This window comes from Mycteria americana, chromosome 8 (genome assembly GCF_035582795.1).
Source record: "Mycteria americana isolate JAX WOST 10 ecotype Jacksonville Zoo and Gardens chromosome 8, USCA_MyAme_1.0, whole genome shotgun sequence".
NCBI classification, from domain to species: Eukaryota; Metazoa; Chordata; class Aves; order Ciconiiformes; family Ciconiidae; genus Mycteria; species Mycteria americana.
In genome coordinates, this window is record NC_134372.1 from 1322582 (window position 1) to 1335145 (window position 12564).

Below are 12564 nucleotides of genomic sequence, written 5' to 3' on the forward strand. Positions count from 1 at the left end.
CAGTGTTCCCGGCAGTCCTGCCAGCCTCTGTTTCTAAATCACAGGATGGTGAACGAAAAGGAGATACTGTTTTTCAGATTGTTTTATGAAACTAGTTAATACACACTTGTTTAATTGTAGCAAAGTTAAATTTAAAACTGAAGAAAATAATTTTTCTTCATCATCAGTATTTCATTCCTTTAATTGTTGTATTGCAGTGTCCCATTAAAGCTCGTCTATGAACATTTCCATTAGAGGGTCATCTTCTGTGTCCTCGATAGAAGAATGTTGTCTGCCAGATGTCAGCCGGAATTCATTTCCCTGTTTACAGGATACGTATAAAAACAGTCAGCGTGCCCATCCCCTTGGTCTCGAGCCGTTCGTCATCTTGCTGGGTTTCGTTCTGCCCCGGTGCTGAACCGCTGTGGCTCTGTTAACAAAGTGCTTTCGTAAGCTTTTTCTATACGCAGGAAGTTAATTCATCTTCATGTGCTGCATTTATTGACAGTTGCCTTTTCAGGTTTTGCCCGCTGTGGTCGGTCGGATGGAGCACCGTTTTGGAAGCCTCTCGAGTGCCTGGGGAGCCTGAACCTGGCTGCCTTTCCCCTGCCTCGGACCCCCGGAGAGAGGCTGCCCGTGCCTGGACGGCCGAGTCCCCGGCGCCCGGGGCCAGCCTCCGCGGCTGGGGAGGTGCTGGGAGGGGGCGCGGGGGCTCGGCCACCCTCGGGCGCTGGGCACGGCTGCGCCCGCCGCAGCCGCCGGCAAAGCCCCAAAGGCCAGCGAGCGGGAGCTGGAGGGCGAGGAGGGGACCGAGGCCCTGGTGCTGGTTTAGAAGGCTGGAGGGTGTCTGGGGAGAAAACGTGGAAGGAACAAGCTCCCAGGAGCGGCAGGGCTGAGCTGAGACGGTGCCCGCGCTCCTGACGCAGCGGCACGCGAGCAACCTCCGAGTCCCCTTCGAGTCCCCTCTGCTCGAGGCGCCGGGGCGCGTTCTCGGGGCTGCCCGTCCCGCGTCCAGAGCTGCTCTTCGGGCCGTGCTGCGTTTTCTGTCGGCTGCCTGCTTCCCCTCTGCGGCGGCGGATGAGCTGTTGATTCTCGTCCGTTTGCTGTAAATACACACGGGTGTCTTAAACATCCCACCCCGGCTCCTGGCTGCGGTTCGGGAGAATCGGCATAAATGCAGAAAAGCCTGGGAGTTTCCAAGCCCCTCTCGCTGTGACGTACGCGCAGCTCTGCTCACCCAGAACCGTGGCACGTGTTGTATTACAGCGGGAAATCCAACAGTTGGCTCTGAGGAAAATAATTGCACTAGGAGCAGGTTTCTGCTGTAGATATTTAACTGCAACAAAACCAGCGTCAGAACTTAGTGGGCCGCTTCGGTTGGTTCTTAAAACTGGAGCCCAGCGTGCGTGTCGCAGACGGGCGCTGCGGGGGGTTGCGTGCAGCGGTGCCGTGGGGCTGGTCACCCCGCAGCTTCCCACCGCCCGAGGCCGAGCCCGGCGGCAGCGGGGGGGGTCTGCAACCGGGAGCAGAGAGGGACTGAAGGGGCGAAAGCGAAGCTTTACACAAAATGAGGTGGGATCGTGCGTCGGACCGAGTAGCAGAGGAGTGGGGAGTTAACCCGGACCAGGAGGGAGGAACCAGCACGGGGATAAGGAATCGGTGCGGCCGCGGCGTTGTTCGACGCGGTGGTCACGAAACGCGCTGTCTGTGGGCTGGGGCTGCGGCCGGAGCCCTGCCGCGCCAGCGCCGAGCGGTTCTGCTTACAGTGCGTCTGGACGCCTGCCCTCCCCAGACCTGTCGCTCCTTCCCGTCCTGACGAGCTGACAGCTCGGAGCACACAAATTGATTAAATTCCTGATAGTTCTGCTGTCATCCAAACCCGTCGTTTTAAAACCCTTTGCTCCCAGCTTTCAGGCCTGCGTTATTTTTTGCCCTGTTTATTTCTTGTTTTGTGAATGCTGCTTCATGTTTGTCTCGCTAATGGGACCAACATTTCAGTAAGAGTGGCAAGATTTAGAGCGCTTACCTGCTTTAATATTAATCAGTTGCCTTATTTGGAGTGATAACGGGGCCGCGGGGAAAACTGCATTTCTGGTTACCTTTGCAGCTGGAAGCGCGCTCGCCCTCCGGGGCAAGGAGCCCAGCGGAAGCCGGCAGCCTCCCCCGCCGCGCTTTGTGCCCCCAGTTGGGACGCTGGCGGTGGGCGTCCCCGGGCGTGGGGACGGGCAGAGCCCGGGCCGGCAGCGTGCGTTCGCCCTTTCGGCCCCGCTCGCCGTCCCTTCAGGGCAGAGATGGAGGAGCCCCTGACGTCTGCTGCAGGCCCCGCTCTGCTCACACCGGGGACGGCGCAGCGAGAGGTCTGCGCACGAGGGACGTCTTCTTGGGCAAACCCTCGGGGCGAGCCGAAGCTGGGCCGCTCTCCTGCTCTGCAGCTGAACGGCGCCTTACACCACGGAACGGTGCTGGAGGCAGCGGGTCGGTAAAGCTCTTCTGGGAATCCTGCCTAGGAGAAGAGGCAAAACGTGCGAGAAAACCAAAAGGCGAGTTTGGTAAGGGGAGCGTGGGGCGGGGGTGGAGGAGCCGGGCTGCGGCGGCGGCGGTGTCGCCCGGGAGCGGGGCGGCAGGGAAGGGGCAGAGGAGGGGGCACGGCACGGCACGGCACGGTGCGCTCGGCACAGCACGGTGCGCTCGCCCGCGGTGCCGCCGTCCACGTTCTGCACGAAGCGGAAGGCGCTCAGGAGGGCAGCGGGACGCCCCGGAGCTGCTGGTTTGGGTCAGACCCTCCCGTGCCCCGAGCACGGGGCCGCGGGCGCCCGGTGCATCTCCCGGCCGCTCCGCTCCGTCCATCTGCTCCGGGGCAGCTGCGCGCGCGGGCGGGCGGTCACCTGCGGGCACGCTCCTGGGTTTTTTAAAAAACCCTTTATGCTCGTTTGCTGTTTCTCAGTATCTTGCCTCCTCGTTGTTCATGCAGTCAAAATCTTTTCGCTGAATTTGACTGAGGCTTTGTTGGTTTTTTTTCAGTGAGTAAACCCCTCACCTTAGCTACCGGCTGGAAACCTGGTTTGGCCTAGAGCCTAAACCAGCCGACGCCGGCAGGCGAAGAGCCAGTGCAGACAAGAGGCCAACTGAACGCGGAACACTCGAAATCCATCTGATGCCGTTACGCTTCAGTTTTGCCTTAGCTGAAGAAACAAAGTGCCCAGATAAACGGGCTTGGCGGACTCGCACCGATCTTTTGTACTCTTTAGAAATCAAGTTTTAAAAGTGCTGAATACGTGGTGGACGGTATTTTCCTTCTGAAAAAAAAGCCCCATTATATTTTCAAAGGAAATAAAGAATACCCATGATTGGATCCTTTCGAAGGGAAAATAATTTCATTTGCTCCCACGATCAATTAGGAAAGGCTTGTGAAAAGGGACGTTGCCGTTGGGAGGCAGGACGCGGTTCAGAGCAGAGCATTGAAAAAACTGTCACATGTGCTGTTGCCTTGTAAACAGAAAGTGCTGTAAATGTTTCTGACATTTGAAGGGACATCACTGTAATCTTAGGTCACTAACACTGTCTTTGGGGGAAGAGACAGTACATTTCCACTGATTTTTTTTGTTAACTGCCAGACGCCAGTCGTGTGAAATATAAATTGTTCCAAATGTCAGGAACCTGCTCTGCCTTGTGCAGGAATCAAATGCGTTGTTCTCCAAAGGCCCGGGCACGTTTCCAGGCACGGAGCTGCCGGCTGGCACCGAGGGCCGGCCCCGCGCGCCCGCTGCCTCGAGCCGGGCTGCCGCCGGGTGACCTGCGCGGGGAGGCAGGAGCAGTCGCCTTCCTCGGGCTTCGGTATCTGCCCACGCGCTGCTGCTGCGCGGTTTGGAGACAGGTTGGAGCGAGTGTTTACGGGCCCGAAGGCTACGGCGGGATTTCTGGGTCCGTGGGCTGGCGCTCGGTGCGGGAGGGCGGCACGCGGGGTTACGCTTGGGGTTCCGTTACCAACCAAGCCCCGGGAGGGGAGGGCTCGGCGTCGCTCCCCGTCGCCCCGGCAGGCGAACCGGCCACCCCTGGCCTGTGCTCTCGCCGGCTCCGCGGCCGGGCCCGGCGCTTTACCCGCTGCCGGGGCGGGAGGACGCGCAGCCGCGGCAGCCCTCGCCCCTCGCCGCCCACGCGACGCGGCGAAGCTGCCCTCCGGCTTTCAGGCTCCCATCCCCACCAAAGCTTGCTCGGCTTCTGGGTTAGCCCTTGGTGACAGTTTCTGCCCGCGTCCCTCTCGCTCGGGTCGGAGCGGGCAGCAGTCCTCGCGCTCGTTAGCGTGCCCGTCACCCACGGACTCGGTCCCCGAGCACCAACTTCCTATTTCGGTGGCGTATTCTCCGATTTCTCTGTAGAATTCCCTCACACCTATTTTGCACTTACTTTTGCTTCAATTCTCATCTGTTTTAAACACCAGCGAGTCTCCAGCCAGAGGAGTAGAGCGGACTCCCTTTGGCAGTCTTGGTCTTTTGCAAACGATGCAGAGGCCGTTAAAGTGCCAGGGTTTTATATGCTTTTCCCATTGCTACCGCTCGGGAAGACCTTGCAATCCAATTGCTCTGCCTTGATTGATTCGTTCTCATTATCAGCCCTGAATTATTTGCAGAGGTAAATGACAAGGCTTTATTTTCTCATAGTGCTTTATCTTTTTACAAAATGCATCCAACGAAGTTGCTAATGGAAAAGCTTTTAACCTCCCGAGGCGGAGGGTGATCCTTGTCCGTTCGGCTGAGCGTGTGACACGTGGAGCTGACTAATGCCGTGGGCTGCAGAAAACCCTGCTGCCGCCTTCGCAGCCTTCCCTCAGGTTACTGGGAAATTTAATAGACAGCCCGAGGTGACTGGCACGGCAGCGGGGATAAATTGTTTGCTTCAGAAATTAAAGAGAATAGAAAGGACAAATCTATTCCCCTGCTTCAGCGGCAGGGATGCTTAACCCACGTGTCCTGGCTTCATCAATGGGTTTCCAGGAGCGTGGACAGCTGGAAGGATGGTGCTGGTTGTGCTCCAGGACAAGGTGAAAAACAAACAGATTCCCAGGGACACAGGAGTAAATATCACCGTAGGCGTGAGCAAAGTGAATCGATCCGGGCCGGTACCCCCAGCGCAGTGTCACACCGTCCGTCCGTCCATCCGCCTCGGCAGCTCCCTGCACTGCGCGGCCGCGGCGTCACCGATGGCAGGGGCTGAGGAGGGACCTGGGGACCCGGGGAGCGCCGGCTTCCTTAGCAGGAGAAAAACCGAACCGGTGTGTTGAAGGTAGAGTAGCCAGAGCAGCGCGAGTGCAAAGGCGTGACAGTTGCCAGGCCCCTGAGATAGAGAGAGAGAGATATATTTGGGGGGGGGAGGAGAAAAAAAAAGCCAAAGATCTCATTTTCAAAGTCCCGCAAAGTGCATTTCACTTGTCCCCAGCTCTGGGCTTTGCAGCGGCCACGGCCGAGGGTGCAGGGCGTGCGGGGCATCGGCTCGGATGCCCTGGTGCCGCGGGCTGGGCACCTCCCTGGGCGAGTTCCTGCTGCACGGTCAGGCTGGGCTGCAGAGTACGGTTTAGAAAAACCGTGTGATTTAAAGCGTCTGGAGGCGAGGAAAGCACCCCGCTCACCCAGCTGCTCCGGCACCGAGTGCCCTCACTGCTGTAAGCGTTTCACCTTCACTTTCAGGTCTCTGTGCCTGTCAGACCTTCGTACGCGGCCTGGAGGGCTCCTCGTCGTCAGATGTGGTCTGTCGGCACTTACGGATCATGGCCAAGGCATTTTTTCAGCCTGTTCTGATAGTTAAACAGGTCGATGGCCTTGAGTACAGGCAGTCTTTTCCAACTCTTTCCGAACCGAACCCTGCCAGCCTGCCCCGAGCCGTCCCCGGGCTGCAGCCCTCCCGGCGTGCCGACAGCAGCCTGCCTGGGGACGCGTCCCCGCAGGGACCGCGGCCACCCAGCCCACGTCCCCCCTCGGCGCCGAACCGGCACGTCGACAGTCAGTAACGCAGCAGCGGGTCATCTCCCAGCTGCAAAAACGCCCCGGGGCAATCCTGCTGCCCGGTTTTCTCCAGGGACAGGACTGAACTGGAGCGGCCGCGGCTGCGGTGGAGCCGGGTCCCATGGCAGGACCCCCACGCCGGGGACGGCCGAGCTCCCCGCGCGTCCGCCGGCCCTGCCCGGGGCTGCCCTGCGGGTTCCTCACCAACCGGGCTTCCACGGCTGCAGAACCGCTGCCGATTCCTCCCCGAGCTCAGCCGTCGTACGATTGCCTCCTCTTGCTGGCTGCTGCATTTAAGTAACAAGATGAACTTTAAGTTTAAGTTATAATAATCTGTACCTATTGCGTTTCTTTCTGTCCTTCACTCTCAGGGTGGAAAATTGACCTGCAGGAATGGAACAGATGGGGGGAATATTAGGAAAATTAGATCAAATGGTGGTATAATGCCATGAGATGACTCAGTTCTATTGTGGCATACTCTTACAAAAACAGAGCGTTGAACAAAATGTACTTTTATAGAAAAGGTTTTTTTCCACGTTGTTATTTCTCTTTAAAAGCTGAACAAATACTCCTCCTGATTTGTATCTTTATGTAACATCGGGTTTTTTTATTTGGGCTATCCGTACTGATCGTGACGGGCAGGATGCCTGCGGGTGCTGCTGTGCCGGGGCGCGGGGCTCCAGCTGCGCCGCCGGGGTCCTGCCCTGGGGCTGCTTCGGCTGCGGCCAGGAGCGTCCCTTGCAGACGCACGGCATTAAGCTCTTTCATGGCTAAAAGTGACATTATCCTTGTATTACTCTACAGCACGCAATCAGATCCCTGCTACCCTTGTACGGCACAGGGGGCAAAAAGCCAATTTTAATGGTCTGACCAAAAGCTAACTCTTTTCTTGCTGTTGGCCGACAGGAAAGGGCTTCGAGGTTGGGACAGGCAGTCGGGAGCTCGGCGGCCAGCCCTGCTCCAGCCTCGGACACCCCGAACACCTCTAACGCACGGCGGGTGCTGGTGCAGCTTTTCGGTAAGAGCTCCGCTTCGTCCTTCGGCAAGCAGAGTATCAGACCAGCTGGAGGGGAAAAGCCTGCATATTCCTTGGGTTTCTGCCCTCGAAAATGGCTCTCCTGCAGAAATCCTGCCTATTCCCAAGGTATTCCCAGCAATGGGGCTGTGTGTCCGGCTTTGAAGTCTTGTGTTTGCTGTGAGCCCGAGCCCTGACACAAAGGAATGGTTTAATGACCCGACTGCTTATTTCCTTGGGCCAAATGGAGCCGTTACGTGGTACCTCATGCGACACTTTTCCTTCCTAGCCTGGTAGGGCACAGAGTGCCCCTAATGAGGCATTGCCAGGTGCGCGTGCTGTGCTAATAACGCTGCTCACCTTGTTACACCTCGTTGTTTTTTATTTTTTAAGCCTGCAGCATTTTCCTCATGGTTAATATGAAAAAAAAAGCAGGCTGGCTGAGCATTTGGGGAGAAAGATGCAGCTCTGAGAAAGAAGATAAAGAGATTCTGCAAATATTTATGCACAGAGAATCGATCAAACGGTAATGAATCTCATTTACAAAAGAATTGTATGTATTTGTGTGGTTGTGGCTCCTGCAGCTGGTTCAAGAAGGGGCAGCTGTTTCTCACAGACAGAGCTGATTTCGGGGTTGGTTACCCACCGCCGCGCTTGCCCAGAGCTGCGGGGAGAGGTTGTTGGGCCATTCCCCCGTCCGCAGCCCGCGGGCTCCCGGGGAAGCGCTGGGTGCTGGGGGTGCTGGGGGTGCTGGGGGTGCTGCTGATGGCTGCAATGGAGGCACCTGGGAGCAGCTGCCCTGTGCCCGCCCCCGATTTTATTTAATCCTCGAATTAATGGGTGGGCTGCTGGCTAACGGGGAGCAGCTGCCCTGTGCCCCTCCTGGGGCCCGATCCTGCCCTGGCAGGAGGCTGCTGTTGGCAGGGCTCTGCCTGCCCGTCCTCCCCGGGTGCCCCGGGCTCCCGTCGCCATCCCAGGTAGGAGTCTCTGCTTTAGGCTTTTCGTAGTGAAGGGGGTGGCCAAGTTTGGTGGTGGGCTGTGCTTAGGACAGGTCTTCACCAGAGCGTGGGGGCATTACGGACACGGTGGTCACGTACTCGTGCGGGGGCTTCCCGCGGTCTTGCCCGTGCCGTCCCCCCGCGCAGCCCCCCTGCTCGCGCGTCACCGCAGGGCTGAGCCCCCTCCCCGTCCTGGGGAAGGGAAGGGAAGGGAAGGGAAGGGAAGGGAAGGGAAGGGAAGGGAAGGGAAGGGAAGGGAAGGGAGAAGCGGCGTTACGGCTCTGACCCTGGTAAACGCTGTCGCAGTCCCATAGAAGGGCTGTCTTTCCCACCGGCCTGCGAGGACGGCTGCCAGCTCTCCAAACCGGGAGTGAGCTGGACTCAAACTTTATTGAGCTGGGCTCAAACTCAAATTGCCCTTTACTTAGGGGGGCAATTTATAGCTGTTATGAATCATATCATGACTGACTTCAGCAAAAATATGTGTGCCCCCATCATGTACTCACTAACACATACTGTAAAGGAAAGTGTTACTCTGGAGATGAGGGAAAACCTGAGTGGCCTAATTCCTCTTTAAAACAACGTTGATTTAAACCAACTTTCTATATGAGGTTTATAAGCAAACTTTGCTTTCCTTCCCCCCATTTAGTTTTTGCCTTCCTAACACTTTTGAAAAGAGTTTTTAAATATTTAAAACTGGTCAGATAAAAACTGTTGCATAAAGGCTGTCAAGGCTCTGAGTCAGTGCACTATAAATAAAACAAGATACTAGAATAAGTGTCGTTAACAAGTAAACATAATGTATTTTAACCTGAAAGCCCCATAATTTCCCCTCTACCTGCCGAGAGTGAGGCTACACCACTTTTCTCTGCAGGCAATGCAGAGACTCACAAGTTGCCCTTCGCTATGAGGAAATGTAACGTAAACCAGAGTAGTAATTAATAATAACCCAGCAGGACTAAACCGCTTCTACCAGGCAGAAAAGTGCGTTTAAATACAGCCGAGTTCTTCCTACTGCATCAACGGAGTTTGAACCACCGGGAGAGAGTACCGCGATTGTATTCAGCAGCACAGCAGCAAATTACTAACAATTGCTATTTAAAAAAAAAATTGTGGATTTTATTTAATTTTTTCCTTTAGTCTTTGATTTAATGTAGTATTTTTGTCTTTATTATGTTACAAAAAACCCCTGCTAGCAGTTTCTCTTATTTTATAAAGCAAAGGCAGCAGGGTCATAAATACAGCCATTACGAGCTCTCTGAAAAGAAGGTTGGGGATGTTTGGCGGGGGATTATTCAAGGCGATAACCACCAACTGTTGCTGGTGCCCGTACCGCACCAAGTCCCCGGAGCAGCGCTCGGCCCTCCGGCCCCGTCCTCTGCTGCCCAAAGACCTTCCCCGTGTCCCTGCCTGGGCTCTCGGGCCGCCAGGGCGGGCAGCCCCCTCCTGCGCCCCGGGGTGGTGGCACCCAGCGCGTGACCGTTCCTTTAGCAGCAGGGCTGGCGTTGCCGTCTCTCGCCTCTGTGCTCGGATCGGGGCAGGGAATCTTCTCCGCGGGGCCGGGGAGGGCAGGGTGGCTCGGGGTGGGGGCACTCACCGGGGCAGAGCCGGACGTGGGAGTCGTCGTTCAACGGCTTGCGTTTATCCCCTGCGTTGCCACCCTCCTTCCCGGCAGACGCGCCCCAACACCGGAGGAAAGCTGCCGATACCGAAGCCGGACGACGGGCTTGCTGGGCACCAGCTCGGTCGTTTTGCTGGCGCGCGGTGTCCTGCCGCGCGGCTGGAGGGTCAGCCCGTCGCGGGAAGGATCGAGCTGTCTTTACGTGGTTTTAACGTCTCTGGGTGCTGCGGGCAGTGCCCGCCATCGGCACACCCGCAGACCGCGGCCCTGGCTGCGTACAGCCGCGAGCGCGGCCCCTTCGTCCCGCGCAGAGGGTTCCCGGGCGCGCGCTGCTGCGGAAGAGCCGTGCGGAGCCGCAGCCCGGGGCCGATAGCGGGTTCCTGCCCCTTGGTTTGCCGGGGCGAGCCGTGCGCCCGCCGGCTCCGCTGGGACAGCGAGGTACCAGCTCGTTGGCCAAACGATCGACAAGCGCTGTCTCTTGTCAGATGGAAAGGGGAGGTTATGGCCGGGAGCGTTATGGGGGGGTTAAGCCTCCCCGGACGTGGTGTGTGGGCTGCGGTGGGATGCCCCGGGAGCGGGAAGGGCTCCCCGAGCACGCCGGCAGCCAGAAGCTGCATTTCATGTTTTAGGACAGCCCTGAGCCCACTTTCCACCCACGGCGTAAATTCATCCCTTCCAGTGTTTAGCTTTCTACTAGAAGGTGCAAATACCTGGGAAATTCCGTATTGTACAGTGACCTACTTTACAGCATTTTTTTAAAGTACTGGGAAAACTGCCAAAAAGTTAGGTCTTAATTTTCCCGAGGCTGCCCCGTTAGCTTCTGTCTGTCTTGACGAGAAAAGCGGGTGGTGAGTTTGCAGGCGAAGCGTTGCCGCCCCAGGTGCGTTCAGCCCCGTGCTGGCTCGTGGCGGCGTGGTGCAGCAGGGACGCTTCGGGTAAGGAGCTGCAATTTTAAAATTCATCCCTCCTTCCTGAACTGTCCAGCCTGGACTTACTGAGAGCTGGATACAAGAATATTTGGTCGGTTTTTCTGAGAGGAGGTGGATTTACAGGGACAGACTTTTATATGTCAAGAATCCTGGGTTTGGAATTGGCGAACAAATACCCCGGCGCGTACACGACACCCACTTGCTTTCCTCTGTAAGATCCGCTCTGGGCACCGCTGGAAGGAATACGTTTGCGTAGCGGGGGGTCATTGCGGCCCCAGAGTCTGCTGCGTGATTATGGGTAGGTCTGGCAGAGAGCTCTGGGGAAAAGGCAGCGCGGGCACCTCCGGCTTCTCACAAGCAAAACTGTTTGGGGAAAAGCCCAGACCTGTCTTACCCGCAGCGGCCTCGACTGTGGTGGTCATGAGAGTGTGAGCCTGAATGGAGATGGACCTCTCCGTGATCTCAGATGGGCACTCTTGAAATACAGGACCTACTTTAATGAAGATGAGGTCTCCTTTTTATATATATATATATAAACCCCAAATATAGAAAATTTGTATATATATATAAACCCCATTATATATATATATACATACATATATATATATAAAATGTATTTATTTTTTCCCCTCTCCGTGCCCAGCTGCCACTGCCTGCTTGTAACTTCCTCAGACTCGCTGGGATGCTGAGGTTTCTGTATCCCCGGTGGCACTTTTCTTCTGGGAAAACTTCAGTTATAGAGATAAAAAAGGAGGGTTTGAGTCCTTATTTTCTGGCTGAAGGTCAACAGTTTTGATAGAAGTGATGCACTTCGGAAAAATTTCGGTTGCCTAAAAATGACGATTTCTTCCTGGTACATAAAACATGAGAAGCAAACTGAGCACCAACGCTGTTAGGATCTGCTTCGCTGTCCTCAGGGAGTCAGTCAGGTGTCCGGCAAGTGGCTTTTAGTAGCGAGACACGGGCCCGGTTACACCGCTTGGGCTGACGTTAGTTCACAAGCGGGCAACGGCCGGCCGGGGGAAAGAAGTTTGTGCATTTTCACTGCCGTCTTCGTTTTGCGGTGGAAAATCGTATTCCGGCTTCTGCTGGAGGAGTTGGGATCTTTCCATTGGTTTTGGTGGAAGGGCCAGAGGAGATGCTCCAGTGCTTCGCAGGAAACGCTGATACAGGGTTGTTTTTTTTAAATTTCCAATTCTGGCAGACACCATCCACCCCCTGCACCCCTCAGACCACAGCAGCCCGGGCTCCACGGAGCCTTACCAGGTTTTCCGCCTCTTGGTTTTAAACCAACTTCTGGTAACAAAAGTCCGAACTCGTAATTAATGGCTCATTAAAGTCATCGTTTGGCACCTTGGTGCTGGAAGGACGCTGCAGCAGGGCCTCGGGGTTCCGCTGTGCGCTGGCTGCCCGCCCCGGAGGGCAGCGTCCGGAGCCGGCTCCGGCCCCTGGCTGGTTTTCCCCATTGTTTGCTGAAGTCTCTCTGGCCGTTTTAGAGCAGAAATAAGGTGGGCTCATCAGTCAAATTCATTTTTCCTAGGTGCACTTTGTTATTTGGCTTTAAAAGGAAGGAAAAGAATTATGCCGAACATTGCAATTAATCCGAGTTGTTTTCTGTAGCCATCTTTGAATCCTGCTGGAAACCTAAAGGAGCGGTAGGCAAGAGGTTGCGGTGCTGCCGTTCCAATTAGAGTGCCTTCTGTTCAAGTTCACAGGCTGCCGGTAATTTATACAAAGTGCTTGCAGTGCTTTGGATGCTTTAGCTTGATGGGGAAGAAAAGGAGGTCAGCGTTCACCTGAAATACGCCTGTTATTAGCTGCACTTCTCAGTGTTTCTGCAAGGCATAATTTAAAAACAATTTTTCTGAATTGCACCATCTGGAGGAAGAAAAAAATCAATAATGTATTTCCGTGAGGTTCAGTAGCTCTACCCCCTCGATAGCATCAGTGGATGCAGCTTCTGCGGCTTTGCCGCTTTCAGGTCACGGATCCAGGTAACGCACCGCCTGGCACGGGCGCGAGAGCC